Here is a 21411-nt window from a genome sequence, read left to right as displayed (position 1 = left end):
ACCACTCACCTCAAAGTTCGGTGCTAATGCCACCACACCACCGGCTGGCTGGTGGTGAAGAAGGCAAATACAATATTAGCATTCATTTCAACAGGATTAGAATACAAAGGTAATGATGTAATGCCGAGGCTTTATAAGGCATTGGTCAGACCACACTTGGAGTATTGTGAGCAGTTTTGGGCCTCATATCTAAGAAAAGTTGTGCTGGCATTGGAGAAGGTCCAGAGGAGGTTTATGAGAATAATCCCAGGAATAAAAGGGTTAACAAATGAAGAGCACTCGATAGCTTTGGGCCTGTGCTCGCTGCAGTTTCGAACAACAAGGGTAGAATCTCACTGAAACCTCTCAGATGTTAAACGGCCCAGATAGAATTGATGCAGAAAGGATGTTTCCTATAGATTATGAGAACACTCAGTCCTCTTTTATTGTCATTTAGAAATGCATACATGCATTAAGAAGTGATACAATGTTTCTCTGGAGTGATATCACAGAAAACAGGACAAACCAAAGTCTAACACTGACAGAACCACATAATTATAACATATAGTTACAGCATTGCAAAACAATACCATAATTTGATGAAGAACAAACCATGGGCATGGTAAATAAAGTCTCAAAAGTCCCCGAGTCGATTGACTCCCGAGTCCCCGATAGCGGCGGCAAAAGGGAGAAACTCCCTGCCATAAACCTCCAGGCACTGTCAATTTGCCGATGCCTTGGAAGCAGCCGACCACAGCTGACACTGAGTCCATCCGTCCGAGAACTTCGAACCTCCGACCAGCCCCTCCGATTCAGCCTCCCGAGCGCCATCCCCTGCCGAGCGCCTTCGACCTCGCCCCGGCCACTAAAACACGCAAAGCCGAGGATTTCGGGGCCTTCTGCTCCAGAGATTCCGGTTACCACACAGTAGCAGCTGCAGTGAAGCGGGCATTTCAGAAGTTTTCCAGATGTTCCTCCATACTCTCACATCTGTCTCCGTCAAATCAGAATTGTGCATAATAGTGGATAGGACCAGAGGGCACAGCATAAGAATAGAGGGACATCCATTTTGAACAGAGATGAGGAATAATCTCTTTAGTCAGAGGCTGTTCTATCTATGGAATCCGTTGTATAGACAGCTCTACAGGCCTAGTCATTTGGTATATTTAAGGTTATAGAGTCATAGAGTTATAGAGTACAGGAACAGGCCTTTGACCCATCTAGTCCATGCTGAAACAACTTAAACTGTCTACTCCCGTCGACCTGCACTGGGACCATAGCCCTCCATACCCCCACTATCCATGTACCTAAACCAAACTTCTCTTAAATGTTGCACAAGCTCACATGCACCACTTGTGCTGGCAGCTCATTCCACATTTCCTCAACCCTCTGTGTGAGGAAGTTTCCCCTCATGTTCCCCCTTAAACTTTTCACCTTTCACCCTTAACCCATGATTGCAGTCCCACCCAATTTCAGTGGAAGAAAGACTGCTTGCATTTACCCTATCAATACCCCTCATGATTTTGTATACCTCTATCAAATATCCTCTCAATCTTCTACGTTCTAAGGAATAAAGTTCTAACCAATTCAATTTTTCCATATAACTCAGGTCCTCCAGACCAGGCAACATCCCTGTACTCTTTCAAGCTTATTCACATCTTTCCTGTAGGTAGGAGACCAATATTGCACACTATACTCCAATTTAGGCCAAGTTAGGTGGAGGTTGATAGGTTCTTTTGTAATCAGGGCATCAGAGGGTAGAAAGCAAGAGAATGAGGTTGTGAGGGATAATAAATCAGCCATGATGGAGTGGCAGAGCAGGCTCAGTAGGCCGAATTGCCCAATTCTGTTCCTATATCTTATGGTCTCAGTTTGATGAGCTGGACATTTAGATCAAGATCTAGCAAGGTGCTAGGGTTACAAAGTAGATTGTCCAATTTTAGACTCTTAACAGGAGCAGGATAAGATTAGTATCTCGGATCCCACTTTGAGATGGGATTCAAAGAAAATGACTTCTACCTTATGCTTGTATACTCCTCATCTTTAACAGGAGCAAAGTACAGCTCATTTATTATTGTGGCCTGACAACATAAACGTGAATGCCAATGCTCTCTGGTGGTGTTATCAAAGGGCAGCATGTAGAAATGGACGAGGAAACTAAATGTAGACTCTTGAGATTCCAGAGGTAGCTGTGGAGTGACTGGAAGGGAAAATATTGCTGGAAATGCACTGGTTATTTTTGGATATGAGAGAATTGACTAAGCAAGTAAAGTCCCATTGAGCTGAACAACAAGTTAATGACTTGAATGAGAAAACAGAATGCCCAGAATGATGCAAAGGCATGGTGTGCCCATTGATACTCGAGTAGGACCATTTCTGCACTCCAGTTGGGTGGAGACATGCTTGGATAGTTTCAGATTTAGAACTGGAGCACTGAAATCAAATAACAACAGAACCTGGAGGTCTGACAATTGAAACAGAAATTGCTAGAAACACTGCGAAGATCAGTCAGTGCCCGTAGAAAGAGAAACAGATTCAAGCCCAAATTCCTTTGATGAAGGGTGAGGGAAAGTCATGGAGATTTATGGCAAACAGATACCAAAAGGTAAACACAAAATAACCTGCAGATGCTGTGATCATAGCAACACTTTCAGTACACTGGATGAACTCAGCAGGTCGGGCAGCATCAGTTAGAAACGATGAGTCGACGTTTCGGGCCGGAACTCTTCGTCAGGACTGAAGAATGAACGATGGGGAAGGATTTGAAGAATGCTTGTAGCTTTAGTTGAAAGACCAGTAATTTAATTTAATAAGATACCAAAAGGTGGAGGTGTGTGACTTGGAGAAAAGTTTATTCAAGGCATGGAAAGGAAAGAAACTGGGATTGTCCACTGAAAAGTTACAAAAATATTCTGGCAGAAAAGTAAACCGTTTCAGTGATATCCATCTTTATTTATTTACCCTAAATAAATATGGATCTGACTTTAAAGATTTAGTTTTATCTAAGCAGATTCTGTACTTTGACTTACAGCTACCAGACTGTCTTAGGCGATCCCTCCCCTTAGGTACATGTAAACACATTCTGTAAAGGAAAGATGCTTTCAAAAATAATTAAATGAAAAGTTTCTAAATATCAAAAAACATACTATAAAAAGCAGTAAACAGTAATAAATGAAATCAAATCAGTATCTGGGATGACCACCCTTTGCCTTTCAAACCGCATCAATTCTCTTAGTTACACTGTCTTGTGCTTTTATAAGAAAATCAACTGGTAGGTTGTTCCAAGCATCCTGGAGAACTTGCCTCAGTTCTTCTGCAGATTTTGGCTGTCTCACTTGCTTCTGTCTCTCCGGGTAATCCCAGCCAGACTCGATGATGTTAAGACCAGGGCTCTGTGGAGGCCATGGCATCTGTTGCAGAACTCCATGTTCTTCTTTTCACTGACGATCGCTCTTTCTGACCTTGGGGTCGTTGTCGTGCTGCTGAATGAAGTTGGTACTGATCGGACGTCGCCATGATGGTATTGTGCGATGGATGAGAATCTGCTTGTACCTCTCAGCAATGAGGATGACATGAATTCTGACCAGATCACCAACTTTATTTACAACCTCAAACCTACAAGGAACCTCCACCGTGCTTCACAGTTGGTTGCAGACGCTCATCTATGTAGTGCTGTCATCAGTCCAGAGCCTTTGCTGCCGTCGTTCAGCACTCCAGCCCTTGTGCTTTCTGCGTAGGTGAACCTCCTGTCTCTGTTTCACTTTGGAGAAATGACTTTTTGGCAGCAACTCTTCCATGAAGACCACTTCAGGCAAGACCTCTCTGGACTGTACAGGGGTGTACTTGGGTTCCAGTGGTTTCTGTGTGCTCAGAGCTGATAGCAGTGTGGGACTTCTTCTGATTTAGAAGGGAAGTCAGTTTGATGTATCTCTCGTCTGCTGCACTCAGTTTCCGTGGCTGACCACTGCATTTCTGGTCCTCAGCCTTGCTTGTTTCTTTGTTCTTTTTCAGAAGAACTTGGGGAAATACATCCTGAAACCCCTGTCTGCTGCAAAATTTCTGTTTGGGAGTGTTACATCATCAGCAACAATGAATAAAGAATTGAGTCAGGTATTATAAACATATATTGAACTCTGCTCAACAATAGTGAAAAGTAAACAAATGACTAACTTAACCAGAAGTTAACTGCTATATGTCAATTTAACAAACAGCCAAACTCTGGAATAGTTCTTAAAGTGGTAAATTCGAACATAGTTTTAAAATGGTAAATTTGGAAGTCCAAGTGATTTATACAGTTAGTGAGGAGAGACTTCCCTGAAAACTGACTTCTTCGAAGACATGACGTTACTGCTGATCCCAGCTGAGAGATGCCTTATCCAAAGAATTCACGACGAAGGAAGTAAAACGGCTTAAAGGAACTGACCTTTTCCTGGAAGGTGAACACTGCACAAATCTTCCTGATCTTGCAGGTGTTATCTCAGATGCAGGCCACTATTCCTGAATGAAGATTCAATAAGGTCGATCCTTTATAAAACCGCCAAACGACACCAACTTTGCTCAATCCTTCGAGTTCCCGTACTTTTGTAAAGTCTTCACTCTCCAATACTAGACTGTAAAGGTAAATCAAAGGTGCAACAAACAAAAACTGGCAGCTATTGGCGAAACTGCCGGCACAACGTTTTACCTTAAAATAGAAAGTAAAACTCCACTTTAAAATGAAACTGCGTCATGAGACGAATACACAACATAACGAAGTAACTAACAAATTAACTGCATGACAACAGGGGTTTCCCTTTATATATTTGCTGGAACATGGCATCATGTTCTCACACCAGTGGGAAAATTACATCATGTGACCTCACACTGGCAGGAAAATTACATCACCTCACCATCACAAGACAATTACATCATGATCATAAGATACTCAATTACATCATGGTCATAAAACAGTCGCAAGATACCCACAAGGTATGTAACAGGGAGAGACTTTGATGACGCAGGATATCCACCTTGTGTCGTGTTGCTATGCTGTGTTCACTCTTGCCATGGTGTAAGATTTATTTGAAGATTAAACTGTCACACCTGCTACACCCTCACCTTTTAGTTTGGTTGGCCTTCACCTAATTGAGGGGTTCCCAACCTTTTTTATGCCATGGACCAATACCATTAAGCAAGGGGTCCATTATCCCCAGACTGGGAACCCTTGGATTCCCTCTAGACCTGCTTCTGTTAATCAGTTTTGTTCATTCAACTCACTATGTCATTGATCAGTAGCACCTGTTTGTATCTCTGTTTAATTGTGCAGTGGGCTGTATACCTACAAAGTAATCAAGCTTTTATTTGAAAAGTGGTATATTACTTGACATCAAACAAGAGAAAATCTGCAGATGCTGGAAATCCAAGTAACACACACAAAATGCTGGAGGAACTCAGCAGGCCAGGCAGCATCTATGGAAAAGAGTACAGTCGATATTTCACACCGAGACCCTTCATCAGAACTGGAGAAAAGAAGATGAGGTGTTAGAGTTGGAAGGTGGGGAGGGGAGGAAGAAACACAAGATGCTAGGTGAAACCATGAGGAGGGGGAGGGTGAAGTAAAGAGCTGGAAAGTCGATTGGTCTAAAAGATACAGGGCTGGACAAGAGGGAATGTGATAGGAGAGGACAGAAGGCCATGGAAGAATGAAAAGGGGGAGGAGCACCAGAGGGAGGTGATGGGCAGATAAAGAGATGAGGTGAGAGAGGGAAATGGGAATGGGGAATGGTGAAGTGGTGGGGAGTGGCATTACCAGAAGTTCAAGAAATCAATGTTCATGCCATCAGGTTGGAGGTTACCCAGATGTTGTTCCTCCAACCTGAGTGTGGCCTCATTGCGACAGTAGTGGAGGCCATAGACTGACATGTTTGAATGAGAATGGGAAGTGAGTTAAAATTGGTGGCCACTGGCAGATCCTCCTCCCGGTTTCACCTATCACCTCGTGTTTCTTCTTCCCCTCCCCCCACCTTCTACCTCTGACTTCTCACCTTTTCCCCTCCAGTCCTGCTGAAAGGTGTTAGCCCGAAATGTCGACTGTTTACCCTTTCCCATAGATGCCGCCTGGCCTGCTGAGTTCCTCCAGCATTTTGTGTGCGTTGCTATTACTTAACATGTTACTTTCTTTAATGAAATACAAAAAAATCCCTGTAACATTTATTTTGTTTTGGAAAATGACTGTTTTGGAAATTCAAAATTTGCTCTTTTCTGCTGACACACTGATGCAGAGGTCAAAAAGTAAACTGAAACAAAAATTATATAAAAAATCAAGGGTGCCTAAGACATTTGCAGAGTACTGTCTATCTTCATTTATTTACTCTAAATAAAGAAATAAAGAAAGAAAGAAAGAAAAAGAAAGAAAGAAATGACTCAAAAGGCTTAGTTTTCTCCAAGTAGATTCTACACTTTGACTTTGAGCTGCCAGGCTGTCTGGTGACACCATGTGATGCCCCAAGCTCAGAGCCAGACATAAAACAGCCAAGGATCCATGAATAAAACTTATTGCTCTTCATTTGCACTAAAGCTTAACTTACAATTTATCGACTTGAAGTTTATGATCATATAGGATGCATAAAACCTGATCATAATGAGTGCTCTGAAAAGATAAATTGAGGTCCATTGATTTTGGTGTAGTTCTGTTGTATATTAAAATTTACCCTCCAATGAAATAGCATAGAATGTCTCCAACATGACAGGTTCTGAAGTTGCATCAGATCACAGTCCAGTTAACATCACTACTTATACAGACAGCGTAGCAGTTAGTGCAATGCTTGACAATGCCAGTGATTGATCAGAAGACTGGGATTCAATCTCTGCTGCTATTGGTAAGGAGTTTGTACCTTCTCCCCTTGACCGTGTGAGTTTCACTCCTGGTGCTCCGGTTTCCTCCCACATTCCAAAGACGTACGGGTTAGCATTAGTAAGTGGTCAGCATGCTCTGTTGGCACCAGCGGCATGGCGATACTTGCAGACCATCCCCAGCACGGCCTCAGACTGTGTTGGTCGTTGAAGCAAATGGCAGGTCCCTCTGTATGTTTAGATGTACACGTGACAAATAAAGTTAATCATTAATCGTTAAACCATATTATTCCAAGTCAGGACGCCGTGTGGGGAATCTGGTGGACCTGTGTGCTAAGTGCCCTTGACCTCGAGGTGGACAAGGATCTCGGGTCTGGGAGATGGAGTTGAAGGAGATACAGAAAGCAGCTGTAGTACTCTCTGTAAATGGAGCGTACAGCAGCCCAGTGTGGCCATGATGTAGTGAGGGAATGTTCACCATGGTGACCGAGAAAACTATAAATTACAAAAAATAAATAAATAGTGCAAAAAATGGAATAGTGAGGTAGTGTTCATGGGTTCATTAAGCCTTTAGAAATCATTTGGCAAAGGGGAAGAAGCTGTTCCTAAAATGGCAAATGTGGGTCTTCAGGCTCCTGTAGCTCCTCCCTGATGGCAGAAATGAGAAGAGGGCATGTCCAGGATGGGGAAGAGCTCCAGTGATGGATGCTGCCTTCTTTAGGCACCGCCATTTGAAGGTGTCCTTGATGGTGGGCAGGCGAGGGTCTGTGATGGAAGCGGTTGAGTTTACATGACTCTGCAGCATCGGCACCTCCACGCTGGACAGTGATGCAATCAGTCAGAATGCTCCTGAGGGACAGGGACACACTTCCATTCACGTGCCATCCAGGCGGAAAGTTTCAGTAGGAAGCTGTGTACTCTGAGGCCAATATTGACTCAGGAATTTCCTGGGATATCTCACTCCAGGGGTGATCTCTTCGTCTGGGATGCTGGAGAGACCTCAGCTGCTGAAGAACTCTCTACGTTGGTCTCCTAATGTAAGAGGGACGGTGGGGACGGAGCGCACGAGTTAGGATATCCTGTTCCAGGTGATCAGGACATTAACAGAGCACAGAATAAAGATTTAGTTACAGAGAAAGTGCAGTGCAGGCAGGCACTGAGGGGCAAGAGTCATGTTGAGATAGATTGTGAGGTCAAGTCCATCTTATTATACTGGGGACCATTCAATGGTCTTATAACAGCAGGGTAGAGGCTGTCGTTGAGCCTGGTAGTGCACATTTTCTGTATTTTGAACCTCTGCCCAGTGGGAGGAGGGAGAAGGGTGAATGACGTGCCCTGCCCCGGTGAATCCACAGGGGTACCTCTACCTCTCCATGACATCACATAGCAACAGGCAGTGAAGACGAGTTCAGGACAGACATTCCTGGGGTGATCCCGGAGTGAGGAGCATCTCCAAGCCTCTTTTCGTCCAGCACGCGGCTGAAACCCAGCTTAGAAATTGCCTCATTCTCCGGCAAACAAACTTGTCTCGGATCAGACCGAATCTGCCTCCCACGTAACAGAGGTAAGGTGCGGAGGCTGGAGAGTGGGGATGGGGGTGGGGGGGTGCTGGCTGAAGAATTACTGGTGGGGAGGGGGGAGAGTGTTCGCGGACTGGGAGGGCAAGGCTGGGTGATGGTGAGAAGGGGTGCACAGTGACTTTCCCTTGGAGGAGGGAAGTGCGCTGTAGCGGACAGATGCACGTGGGCAGTCGTGGAGTAACTCTCCTGTTAGGCCAGCAGTGAGGGGCAAAGGGTCAGAGACAAGTGGTCAACGATGGCTCCTCCCTCTCCCTTGACTAGGTGTCAGACAAACTGTGCTCTCCCCCTTTCAGGACTGGGGGTCAGAAATACCACCTTCTCCTCTTCTGGGAGAGTGCGCCAAATACACTGGCATCTCCACCTCTGGGAATGGGCACTGCAGACGCCTTCCTCTCCCCCATCTCTGAGAACCGTCTTCCGTCTCAAGGGCTGTCCAGCCCCATCTCAAGGGCACACAGTCTTCTCCCCTAAGACTGTGGTGTTTTGTGTGTGTGAAACATAGATGCGATCAAAACCAACACACACATTCACAGTCAGACAAAGAGTGAAGCTTTCTCTGCGCCAGCTCAACACACACTCCCAGGGACAGAAAAAGTTCAAAGTTCAAAGTACACTTATTATCAAAGTATGTATACCTTATACAACCTTGAGATTCGTCTCCTTATAGGCAGCCATGAAACAAAGAAACCCAAAGGAACCCATTAAAAAATAGGAGACTGTCAAACACTCAATGTGCAGAGGAAACATACCAGATTGTGCAAACGATGAAAGCAAGCAAATAGCGTTCAGAACGGAAGTTCATGAAAGAAAGTCTGTCCACAGATGCAAAGCCACAGACTCTCAGTTCAGTGCAGAGCCGAGCCGAGTGTGAAGCTCCCGCCACAAAATCCCACCATACACTGCCAGGATCAGACACAGAGTGACACTCCTTCTACAACGTCCCATCACACAGTCCCAGGGTCACTCCCAGTGAAGCTTCTATTCCTGTCCCAGTGTAGGGAACGTGACACTGCATCAATTAAATCAATCCAGAAGACGGCGGATCCCTTCACCTGTCACTTCTTTCTTCGAAGCACTGAGGTAACTTTGTTACAGTTTGTGTTGTTTGTTGGTGAGTTCTCTTCCAAGGCTATATCCTGTGGAAATAAGAGTAGGCGGAAAAACTTCATTACCCTGACTGTGCCTGTACCCTCTTCTGCATTCTCTGTGATTCCGATCTTTCAGCAACAACCACCCCCCGCCCGCCACTGTAACCACTATCCGTTCAGAAAATTAACTCCATCCCGCATAAGAACACATCTGTACTCACTCTGGACAAGTCTATGTTTCCTGTAGGCTTATTGAGGGACAAAAAGTACCTTGGGGGACCAAGTGTATGTTGCCCTAGAGATGAGTGCACGGGTTGAGAGTGGTAAAGGAGACACACAACATGCTTGCCGTTGTTAGTTGTGTCTTTGAGTTCAAGAGTCAAGAAGTTGCAGGGCACCTGGTTAAAATTCTGGTCAGGGGACATCAGGGCACATTCAGTGCTGGTCGCCCCAATGTAGGAAGGATGCGCAGGCTTTGCAGGGGGTGAAGAGGAGGTTCACCAAGATGCTCTCTGGACAAGAGGATATTATCCACAGGGAGGAATTGGAAAATTTTCCATCTTCAGTTCCCAGAGGTGAGCAGCAGGGAACTGAGACAAGCCATTGCTCCGAGCCGGAAATTTCCCATGTTCCACCCACCAGAATGGATAATGGAAGCAACACACTTTCCATGGAATACTCATACTGTAGGGCGTATCTCGGGTAATGATAAGTTTGAGTACAGAGAGGAAACTAAGAATCTGGTGGCATGGTGCGAAGACAATAACCTATCTCTCAACGTCAGCAAGACAAAGGAATTGGTTGTTGACTTCAGAAGGAGTAGTGGACCGCACGACCCCTTGTGGTGCGCAAGTGGAACAGGTCAAAAGCTTTAAGTTTCTCGGGGTCAATATCACAAATGACTTGACTTGGTCCAACCAAGCAGAGTTCACTGCCAAGAAGGCCCACCAGCACCTTTACTTCCTGAGAAAACTAAAGATATTTGGCCTGTCCCCTAAAACCTCACTAATTTTTATAGATGCACTGTAGAAAGCATTCTTCTAGGATGCATCACAACCTGGTATGGAAGTTGTTCTGTCCGAGACCGGAAGAAGCTGCAGAAGATCGTGAACACAGCCCAGCACATCACACAAACTAATCTTCCGTCCGTGGACTCACTTTACACCGCACGCTGTCGGAGCAGTGCTGCCAGGATAATCAAGGACACAACCCACCCAGCCAACACACTTTTTGTCCCTCTTCCCTCCGGAGAAGGCTCAGCAGCTTGAAGACTCATACGGCCAGATTTGGGAACAACTTCTTTCCAACTGTGATAAGATTGCTGAATGGATCTTGACCCGGATCTGGGCTGTACCCTCCAAATATCCAGACCTGCCTCTCAGTTTTTTTGCACTACCTTACTTCCCATTTTTCTATTTTCTATTTATGATTTATATTTTAAATTTTTAATATTTACTATCAATTTGTACTCTAGGGAGCGCGAAGTGCAGAATCAAATATCACTATGATGATTGTACGCTCCAGTATCAATTGTTTGGCGACAATAAAGTAAAGTAAGTAAGTACTGGTACTGAAAGATGAACAGTGGGAGCGTTGAACGTGGGTTCAATCTAGAAAGTGCTGGATCAGACCAACACCAGGAGTACCATGCACAGTTCCCATCTATGTATCATTTGGTCAAACCAACACTGGGAGCAACATGCACAGTTGTACCTCCATATACAAGGTTTAGACCCACCTTAGGAGCATCATGCACAGTTCCCAACTCTGTATCCCTAGATCAGAACCACATAGGGAGCATTGTGCACAGATCCTGTCATCTTATCCCTGGGTCAAAACCACACCGGGAGGGCCATTCACTTGTGGGAATTCTGAATAATTTACTTTTGTTTGGATATTCTAACCTCTTTCCCCTCTCCCGCCCTCTTCCAGGATTTGATCTGTGGCTCACTGACAGTACTCTACCCATTTCTGTCATCAATTACCTGTCCGGCTTGGGATTATTCTCCAATTCTGCTCGATGATTCCTTTTGGCTGTTGTCGAGTGGCAAATTATTGGAGGACGCATCCAGGTCCTGGTTTTGGATAGGATTGTGGTGCTGCTGGGGTCACACGTCCTGACAGTGAGAAGGATACCTGTTCTCATCATCTCCCAGGTCCTGTGGGTCAGACCACAGCAGGAGCACAGTGCCGGCCATTCTAAAGATTCAGCAACTTTCTGATCACTTCCCACAGGTTTCCTAAAGGTGCTGTGTATCAGATTGTCCATCTGCACTTCCCGGAGATGACAGCAGGGAACCGAGACAACCCATTGTTCTGTGCCACAAATCTCCCATGTTCCACCAACCAGAATGGATAATGGCAGCCAAGCACGTTCCATAGAATATCTGTTACAGATACTGAGGGTTGGGCGGTAGGATTTTTGAATATGAGTAAAATCCGTAAATGGCTGGATCAGACCAGCACTGGGAGTGCCATGCACAGTTCCCATCCCTGCATCATTCCATCACACCTACACTGGGAGTGCCATGCACGGTTCCCATTCCTGCATCATTCTATCACACCGACACTGGGAGTGCCATGCACGGTTCACATCTCCATATGCTAGGTGCAGACTCACCATGTGAACAACATGTACAGTTCCCAACTCTGTATCCCTGGATCAGAACCACAATGGGAGCACTGTGCACAGATCCTGTCACCTTATCCCCGGGTCAAAATCATACTGGAACACGATCCAAATGTGGGAATTCTGGAATAATTTCTTTTTGTTTGGACACTCTAACCTTTCTTTTCTCTCCCTCCTTCTCCCAGGTTATGACCTGTGACTCACTGACAATGCTCGCTTTAATGATTTTTTCTGGTGACTTATGCAAAACCATACTCAGGACCTCCCTTACTCCACGAGGGCCAGTGACCCCCTTGGTTAGTGAATCAGTGAGTCTGGAGTTCGAGGCCTGCAGTTCAGGGGCCCATCATCAGTGACACAGAAGATCAAAGACCAAAGTCAGTGAAGCCAGAAGTCGAGGCCCAATGCCAGAACTCCTGGGCCTCTGAACACGTGGGTCTGGAGATCCACAGACAGCCTGTCCTGAGATTGGAGGAGAGTGTGTGTGTGTGTGTGTGTGTGTGTGTGTGTGTGTGTGTGTGTGTGACTGTGTGCGCGCGCGCATGTATGAGTGTGTGATTGTGTGTGTGAGATTGTGTGTGTGTGCGCGTGTGTGATTGTGTGTGTGCGCATGTGTGTGATTGTGTGTGTGTGTGTGTGTGTGATTGTGTGTGTGATTGTGTGTGTGAGATTGTGTGCGTGTGTGTGTGTGTGCGCGCGTGTCTGTGATTGTGTGCGCGCGCGTGTGTGTGTGCGTGCGTGTGTGTGTGGTGTGTGGGTGTGCGTGATTGTGTGTGTGTTTGTGTGTGTGTGCATGTGTGTGTGATTGTGTTTGTGTGTGTGTGCATGCGTGTGTGATTGTGTGTGTGTGTGTGTGTCTGTGTGTGTGCATGCATGCGTGCGTGTGTGATTGTGTATTTGTGTGTGTGCGTGTGTGTGTGTGTGTGCGTGTGCATGCGCATGTGTGTGTATTTGTGTGTGTGTGTGTGCACGTGTGTGTGTGTGCGCGCGCTTTGTTGGTGCTGGACTGTGTGGTGACATTTGCGGGCCGCCCTAGCACACCCTTAGGTCGTGTTGGTTGGTAACGCAAACAGCGCATTTCAGTGTACATTTCGACGTACTTGTGATAAATAATGAATCTGAATCTGAGTAATGTGAACATTGTTATTATCCATTTACATTAATGGCTCGGACATTGGAATCCAAAGCAGAATTTCTAAATTTGTAGACCATTTCACATTGGGGGAGCTGTCAATGCTGAGTAGGACTGCAAAAAAAAAATGTGGGACATTAAAAAGGTTGCAGAATGGGCGGATAATTGTTAAATACAGCTTAACTTAGACCGATGCAAGACAATACACGGTAGTAAGAAGAATAGAGAGGTCAGTCATGATTTGGATGGAGCAAGTATAAATGTCCTAAGAAGAAAATGGGGCTTGGTGTAACGATACATCAATTAATACAAGTTGCACAGTTTTTTTCAGTAAGGTTATAGGTTAAAAAGATTCTAGAAGAATAGATTGAATGTGAAGGAGGTTGTGGCTCCCCAAGTGCAAATGATGAGGATTTCTGCTGCTGCCGCCAAGCTTCTCTGCTGTGTTCAAATAGAAAATACAGATCAGATAACATTGTGGAGAGAGTTAACCTTTCAGCTCGATGCTACCTGATCTGCTGAGTATCTCCAGCATTTCCTGTTTCTATTTCAAGTTTTCAATGTCTACATTTTTTTGTCCTTCAGTTTTAGTTTATCCAATCTTTTCTCACAGCAAATATTTTCCAATACTGCACATCTGGAAGAAGCTGCAGAAGATCATGAACACGGCACAGCACATCACACAAACCAATCTTCTGTCCGTGGACTCACTTTACACCGCACGCAGTCGGAGCAGTGCTGCCAGGATAATCAAGGACACGACCCACCCAGCCAACGCACTTTTTGTCCCTCTTCCCTCCGGGAGAAGGCTCAGGAGCTTGAACACTCGTACGGCCAGATTTGGGAACAGCTTCTTTCCAACTGTGATAAGACTGCTGAACGGATCCTGACCCGGATCTGGGCCGTACCCTCCAAATATCCGGACCTGCCTCTCAGTTTTTTTACACTACCTTACTTTCCCTTCTCTATTTTCTGTTTATGATTTAGAATTTAAATTTTTAATATTTACTATCCATTTGTAACCCAGGGAGCAGGAAGCGCAGAGTCAAATATCGCTGTGATGATTTATGTTCTAGTATCAATTGCTTGGCAACAATAAAGTATAAAGTAAAGTATAAGTGTAAAGTATCCTTATGAATCAAGGTTGAAAAGTTTAAAAGTTCAAAGTAAAATTTATTATCAGAGTCACCTTATACAACTCTGAGATTCTTTTTCTGCGGGCATACTTGGCAAATCTATAGAATAGTAACTAAACTGTAAACATCAGAAACTGTTACCTGTAAACAAACTGTGCAAATGCAGATATAAATAAATAGCAATAAATAACGAGCATGAAATAACAATATAACAGAGTCCTTAAATGAGTGTAGCTATCCCCCTTTGTTCAAGAGCTTGATAGATGAGGGGTAGTAACTGTTCTTGAACCTGCTGGTGTGAGTCCTGAGGCACTTGTACCTTCTACCTGATGGCAGCAGCAAGAAAAGAGCATGGCCTGGGTGGTGAGGATCTTTGATGATTGATGCTGCTTTTCTATGGCAATGTTTCATGTTGATGGGTTCAATGGTTGGAAGGGTTTTACCTGTGACGTACTGGGCCGAATCCATTACCTTATGCAGGATTTCCTGCTCAAAGGCATTGATGTTCCCATACCAGGACATAATGCAGCCAGTCAGCACACTGTCCACCACACATCCATAGAAGTTCGTCAAGGTTTTCAATGACACACCGAACCTCCACAGACTCCTGAGGAAGTAGAGTTGCTGTTGTGCTTTCTTCGCAATAATATTTATATGATGGGTCCAGGACAGGTCTTCTGAGATAGTGACACGCAGGAATTTAAAGCTACTGACCCTCTCCACCTCTGATCCTCCGATGATTACTGGCTCATAGACCTCTGGTTTCCCTCTCCTGAGGTCTACAATCAGTTCCTTAGTCTGTTTTCAGCCAAGGTTTCAATCTCCCTCCTGGATGCTGATTCATCACCACCTTTGATACGGCCCACAACGGTGGTGTCATCAGCAAACTTGTATATGGCGTTGGAGCTGTGCTCAGCCTCACAGTCATAGGTATAAAGCGAGCAGAGCAGGGGGCTAAGCACACATCCCTGCAGTGCTCCTGTGCTGATGGAGATCGTGGGGGAGATGGTTTTCCCAATCTGGACTGAGTGGGGTCTATGAGGGAGGAAATCCAGGATCCAATTGCACAAAGGAGTTTTGAGGCCCAAGTCTTGGAGTTTACTGATTAGTTTTGAGGGGATGATGGTGTTGAATGTCGAGCTGTGGTTGATAAGGTGTATCCTGATGTGTGCATCTTTGCTGTCCAGATGTTCCAGGCTTGCGTGAAGAGCCAACAAGATGGCATCTGCTGTAGACCTATAGCTTTGGTAGGCAAACTGGAACAGATGCAAGTTGCCACTCAGACAGAAACTGATATGCTTCAACCTTAGCCTCTCAAAGCATGTTATCATTGCGGATGTAAGTGCCACTGGGCAATAGTCATTTGGACAGGTTACCAGGCTCTTCTTGGGCACTGGTACGACTGAAGCCTGCTTGAGGCGGGTGGGTACCACACACTACTGGAGAGAGAGGTTGAAGATATCTGTGAATACACCAGCCAGTTGGTTAGCACAGATCTCCAGTACTCGGCCAAGTACTCCATCTGGACTGAATGCTTTCCTTGGATTCACTCTGTTGAAGGCAGCCCGCACGTCGTCTTCCGATACTGAGGCCAAAGGATCATCTGGAGACATGGGGGTGCATGATGGTTCCTCCCTGTTCTGGTGGTCTAAGTGAGCATAGAAGGCATTCAGCTCATCTAGAAGTGAAGCTCTGCTGTCCCCTATGTCACAAGGTTTAGCTTTGTAGGAGGTTATGGCATTCAAACCCTGCCACAGCCGTCGAGCATTCCTCGTTGGTTCCAGTCTGGTCTGAAATCTCCACTTTGCCCAAGAGATAGCTCTCTGGGGATCATACCTGCACCTTTCACGGCTTTCTTGATCTCCAGACTCAAAAGCCTCTCATCTGGTTCTCAGCCGGTTCTGGATTTCATTGTTCATCCATGGCATTGATTGGGGAAAACCCTGAATGAGCCACAACTCACCCACAGCTGTTTTAATGAAGCCTGTAATGACCTTGGTGTGGTCATTCAGGTGTTCAGATGAACACGGCCCAGTCCACTGACTCAAGGCAATCCTGTAACCGTTCCTCAGCCTTCTGTGACCACCTCTTGGTTGTCTAGACCTCTGGAGCCTTGCTCTATAGGCTCTGTTTGTATGCAGGTAGTAGGAGTACAGCCAAATGATCCAACGTGCCAAATTGCGGTCTCAGGAAGGAACAATAGCCATTCCTTATTGTAGTGTAGCAGTGGTCTAGTGTGTTGGGAACCCTGGTGCAACAGGTTATGTGCTGGTGATAATTGGGCAGGGTTTTCTTCAAACAGGCCTGGTTAAAGTCACTGGCTATAATTGAAATGCACCTATTCATAATTGATTTCTGCCACAGTATTAAAGCTGATTTGAATTGTACATAGCTTTTATTATGGTGTTAGGATTTGTTGAATATGTGTGTTTCGAAAACCAGCAGTGTCACTACCCTGATGTAAATGAACCTTTAAACAAAGCATAGTGTGGTGCACAAGCAGGACAACTGAAAATATTAAATAAAATAGATACATTTAAATAAATTTGACTTTCATTGAATGAAGTATGTTTGTTACTTCAGTCAGTACTTAAGCCTTCTTGTGTAATAATAATTTGGAGCATAAACTGCAGCAATGTCCTGAAAGTATATATGATATATTGTGGTAAAATAGCAACAATTTTATTTAAACTCAATCCCACATGTTCTGAAAAATACGTTTAGTATTTTTAGACTTCAAGTTGATTTTCTGCCAATTTACAAAAAAAGTTCTTTGTAAATGACAGAGAAATTTTGCAGTTAATTAAAAATGTTTTAGAAACATCGAAACATAGAAAACGTACAGCACAATACAGTCCCTTCGGCCCACAAAGCTGTGCTGAACATGTCCCTACCTTAGAAATTACCCATAGCCCTCTATTTTTCTGAGCTCCATGTACCTGTCCAGGAGTCTCTTATAAGACCCTATCGTATCCGTCTCTGCCACCGTCGCTGGCAGCCCATTCCACGCAGTTACTGCTCTCTGCGTAAAAAACTTACCCCTGACATCTCCTCTGTACCTGCTTCCAAGTTTTGATAAATTTTAAAATATCACTTGTTTTTATACTAATTTTGTAATTATCTATGACTTTGGAAGGGATTATTTAAAATCGCCAACATATTTTTGTAAAAGGCACATGTAGGTCAGAACAATGATGCATGTGAGAGAATATTTTAGATGCTTTAGGTTTGTGTTTATACATATAACCACTAATTTATTCCCAATTTGGGAATAAGGTTTGAAAAAGGTTCCTATGGAAGGCTGTACAGTTCCAATGTCATATTCAAGTTTGCTGACAAAACCACTGTTGTTTTTCTTGTTTTGTTTTTGTTTTGTATTTGCACATTTTGTCTCCTGGTTGCTTGTTCGTCTTCGTGTACAGGTTTTCACTGATTCGATTGTATTTCTTTCTAATGACTGTCAATGCCAGCAAGAAAATGAATCTCAGGGTAGTACGTGATGACATAGTATGTGATGCCTTGATAATTAAATTTACTTTGTACTTTGAATTGAACAACAGTATTTTGAAATAATTTAGGAAACTTTATAGATTTGATGTGATTGTATGGCGATGTCCAGGTTTTGCACCATTGCCTTATTAAAATCAATACACCTTCAAACTTGCCTTGCTGTGATTAAAGTTTTGCTGAAGTTTTTTTTAGTTCATAACCTGCTGAGTTAAAAATAAGATAACTTGGACCTAATTTGGAAGCTTCTTTTTAACTTTTTTTGTCATTAATTGGACTAAAAGACATACTGGTGTAATCTGATATCTCACATTGATTGCTTTATGATAAGTGAATCTGGGAATGTGATGGAGTAATTCCAGCTGGCTCTCATGGACTTGAGTTGTCTATTATTTGTTCAAACTTGCTAAATACTCAAGAGGAAAGACAGAGTAGGATATACAAAAGGCACAAAAATCAGGGAAACACGAGGAATTCTGCAGATGCTGGAATTTCAAGCGACACACATAAAAGTTGCTGGTGAACGCAGCAGACCAGGCAGCATCTCTAGGAGGAGGTACAGTCGACGTTTCGCGCCGAGACCTTTCGTCAGGACTAACTGAAAGAAGAGCTAGTAAGAGATTTGAAAGTGGGAGGGGGAGGGATGGAGCCAAGAGCTCTTTTTTTCTGACTATAGATATTTGAAAAATCTCTTGACACAGTACAGAGACAGAGACCACCTCTGACTGTTTCATATACAGGTAGTCCCTCACAATAGGGATGAGGATTGAAAGCAGATGCAAAAGATTAGCTTTAGTTGTTGCATGCACACCGAAAAACCATTGAAATGCATTGTTATGTGTCAACGAATAACACAGTCTTACCACGCTTATGGTGCTGACATAGCATGCCCACAGCTTACTAACGTTAACCATTTATCATTGGCAGATGAGAGGGGAATGGTGCACCTGGGGGACACATACTGTATGTGGTTATGGGGAGAACATACAAACTCCTTACACACAGTGGTGGGAATTGAACCTCAAATTTACAGCTGGGGCTATAAATCATTCTAAGAACTGTCATACTACCGTGCTGCCCTGTCACAACAGTTTTGTGGGTTCTTCCACTGATGGGATAGATGGGGTGGGCAGGTGGGTACTTCCTGAGGTGGCCTGTACCTTCTGCCATTTTTGTGGTACTACTGTGCACTGCAGTACATGACCTCAGTGCTCCGACAGTCATGCTGGTTATTCCCTCTCCTATGAACAGTCATCAGCAAGAGATTCCCACAGGTCAGTGGGGATATGCCTTTCCCTCAAGGAGGTGTTGAACATATTCTTAAAACATTTTCTCTGTCCACCTGGTAATCTATTCCCAGTGTGGTTAACGGTCTATTGTAAATTGCCTGGAATGTAGAATGATAGAATCTGGCAAGTGCTGATGAGGATGTGGTGACAAAGGCTTCCAGGTTCTCCTTGTCATGAACTGGGGCATTAACTATGGAGGTCACAGTACAATCTTATAAAGTTTTGTTTTGGCCACATTTGGAGCTCTGGTTGCCACACCATAGGAAGGAAATAAATCCATTGGAAAGAACATACAGGAGATTTCATACTGGAGGAACATTGTATCATTTCTTAATGCATGCATTTCTAAATGACAATAAACGAGGACTGAGTGTCCTCATAATCTAATCTAATCTAATCTAATTTGCCAGCATGTTACCATGGATAGATTGTTTCAATTATGTGGAGAGACTGGGTTTATTTTCCTTGGATTGAGGACTGCTGAAGAGAGGACCTGGTGTAAACGAACGCGGGACAACTGTAGGATATCTTTTTCCACAGTAGAGGTGTCTAAAATAAGATGGCTCAGGTTTACAGTAAGGGATAAGAAGTTTAGAAGTCTTACTGCTCATTACGCCGCTTGTGCTTAGGGCAGCAATGAAAGTCTCCATCTCTGGCAGTGTTCAGGGCTTCGTTCATCATGTCAGTCGCTTCCCCTTGGTTTTCACTACTGTCACTAATGCAGGCCCCGGGACACCTAGGAAAACCATCACACTCAGGTGTAGAAGGGTTCTTCATTGCTGTATCAGTAACAATTTGTTTTTTCACCAGTCAGGGTTGTTAGCCCTGAGCTGAACCCCCGATCCTGGAGGACCAGTGGGCCACTCATAGTCTGGACTTTACCCTTTCACCTGTTCGGCGTGGGTGACCCTGCTAAGAGCCAAAGCATGAAGCCCTGACTCCAGCCCACATAGCTCTCTGGGTCACTGAGGCACCCAAGCCTCCAAACCACGACAAGATTGTCCTCTTGGAGGAGATGTAGAGGTGTTCTGAGGAAAGAGCATTGCACCCAGAGGATGTCTGGAATGTGGAACCCACTGCGTGAATGGTTGTCGTCTCATAGCACTTAAGAAGTGTCTTGACAAACATTTGAATAGCCAAAACACAGAAGGCAAGGAGCTCATAAAAGGGATGAATATAGATTGGTAGTTGATGGTTAGCATGAACTTTGTGGGCCGAGTGGCCTGCTTCTGTGCTGCATGATTCAGTGATTCATTATGTGTGCACCTGTCATCATCTTGTTCATAAACTTCATTTCTGAGCTGCGTTTGAATATTAATTGACATAGGGTGGGACTGATGTTACTTGCCACTCAGTGCCAGACTTAATCACTGCCTGCATCCTTCAACACTGTCTTGAAGCTGCCTTCAAAGCAAAACAGGGATTAAGGATGGGAAATTGCGGCATCCCGTTTTCTGGAGAATATCTCTCACAATCACGCTGCACACACGGAGGGCTGCGATGCGGACATGGGACATCCGCGGACCAGGCCAGGAGTCTGCCCGCATGTCAGGCCCACAAATCAGCATGGACGAAGGGACAGCAAGTTGTCTGCAGGTTCTTGAGCCAGAGTCCCGTGCAGACAGGAGGAACGAGGTCCAATCACCCCCTGGGTTCACGAATCGGTGAGACTGGATTTCGAGGCCGAGGTTGGCGGGGGTCTGCTGTAGTACTCGAAGGCCCAACGCCTACATGTCCAAGTCCAAATCCGAGTCTGCTGGAGGCTGGAGGCCAAAGGATTTGACCTGCCTTGGGGTTAGACGCCTGCATATGTGCGTGGGTGGGATCGGAGCTTGTTTTGCTGTTGTCGTCTTGTTGCTTGTGTTCTGTTTTGCTGTGCTCTGCCTTGTTTTGCAGAGTGTTGTGGGCATGCTGTGTTGACGCTGGAATGTCTGGCGCCACTGCGGGCTGCCCCCTGCACAGCTTCGGGTGCGCTGGTTGTAAATGCAACTGATGCATTTCACCATGTGTTTTGATGTACATGATGAATATACTTGAATCTTAAAATCTTGAAACTGAGCACCAAGAAACCTTGATGTCAACACAAACTCTGTGACCACCTGGTACATGTAGAGGAGACACCAGGATGTATATAAGGTGACTGATAAGAAATATTCAAGTAATGGTGGAGTTAATGAGTAGAGAACAAACATCCCTTTGAAGAAGATTCTTTGACTGGCTGATTGAAAATTGTTTAATGG

The sequence above is a fragment of the Mobula birostris genome, chromosome 24, assembly GCF_030028105.1.
Source record: "Mobula birostris isolate sMobBir1 chromosome 24, sMobBir1.hap1, whole genome shotgun sequence".
NCBI lineage: Eukaryota > Metazoa > Chordata > Chondrichthyes > Myliobatiformes > Myliobatidae > Mobula > Mobula birostris.
The sequence above is the reverse complement of the archived record's forward strand: the minus strand, read 5'-3'. Positions refer to the sequence as shown.